Below are 1,596 nucleotides of genomic sequence, written 5' to 3'. Positions count from 1 at the left end.
TGAAGAAATATGAGCCTCGTCCTTGTTGTTATAAATTGACCATTCCCTATTGTGTTTGTCTTTGTTACCTCTAATCAGTGGAGTGAATAGCGTGATGATGTGAAAAGGTTTGATCTGTACTGGCTGTTTCCCAATCTCCCTGGAAATACCAGCAAGATAAATTTCCCATTGTGCTGGATGATTGTGAGTGAGCTACAAGCAGAACTTGATATGCTGAAACATAACACAATTTGTAAGACATTGTTGAACTTCTTAGTCAAAAGCAGATATCAAATTATATGTTGATTAAACACATATTGCTGAGATTTTTTTCCCCTGAAATTTACCTTCCCAGATGATAAGTAATTGCATCACATCTCCTACTAGTGCCCTGTTAATTCTAGAAGTCTGTAAGAGACATGCTTTGTGTTACTTCATCTCACTGCTTCTATCTTTTTGTAAATTACTAAAGATCACTGTTAATTTGAGCTTATGACATCTTTCTGATATTTTCCTTTGGCACATGTGGAACTGAGTGATAAATGTGGTTCTTTGTCATGAGCACTATAGTTGTAATACCTTCCATTTACATTTGTCCCTTTGATCTGTTCTTTCCCCTGTGCATGCTGAATCACTTCAGGCTCCCATTTCTCTTTGGCAATCATGATTCTTTCCTGTATTTGCCTCTGTTCTCCCCATCTCATGCCAGCCTTCACATTGTCTTTGGTAAACTTCCTCAGACATGCTATTCACAAAGCTAGATGGCTGCACACTGCCTGGCTGTCACGTTCAATCCCACAGAACGCTATGGTGTCCCAACCTGTCATCTTAACCCCATTCTCCTGTGGCACCTCATTGCAGGCTGCGGTCAAGCTGGAGTTCTTCATATCCCCAGAACCATCATTCCTCTGCATTGTGGCCCTCACTCTTTCCTGAGTCTGGGAGGCCCTCTCCTCATCTCTGCTTACTGAAATCTTACTTGTCTTTATGACCTGCTGCAGCATGACACACTCATGAGGTCATCTGTAATTCTTGCTCGACCCTCTACCTTAGGCAGATCAAGTTTTCTTTTCTCTTCATTCCTCTTATTCTTCTTATTTATTACCATTATGCCAGTCAGTCTCCTATTTGAAGTGCAGTTATTCTCATGCATGCTTATTTCATCCACAAATTTCCAAATCTCCACAAAGATCAAAACTACCATTGTCATCTCTGTCTCTTCAAAGTGCCAGACAGGTGTTGTCATTGATGAATTTAATTAGCATAGCACTTAATGATTTCAGAGTGCTTTGACAAACATCTGTTCTCTTATCTGCCCCAGCCAACTCTCACAGGTAGGCTGGGCAGGTATTATTGGAATTACATAGATGAAGCCACTGGGGTGCCGAGAACTTAGGTGCCAATCGGTGGGGACAATAACAATTGGATGCCTGCAATTTATCTCATTTAATCTTCATATCAACTGTATGGGGTGGGTATTGTCATCTGTGTTTTACAGTTGGGGAAACTAAGGCCCAGGGACACTCAGAATAACTTTCCTAATACCTTAACTAGAATGTGACAGAATGGGGGCTCAGAGCCAGTCTGCCTAACAGGTGGCACCTACCTTTTTCCACT

The sequence above is a fragment of the Trachypithecus francoisi genome, unplaced genomic scaffold (assembly GCF_009764315.1).
Source record: "Trachypithecus francoisi isolate TF-2019V2 unplaced genomic scaffold, Tfra_2.0 Lachesis_group4, whole genome shotgun sequence".
Lineage (NCBI taxonomy): Eukaryota > Metazoa > Chordata > Mammalia > Primates > Cercopithecidae > Trachypithecus > Trachypithecus francoisi.
The sequence above is the reverse complement of the archived record's forward strand: the minus strand, read 5'-3'. Positions refer to the sequence as shown.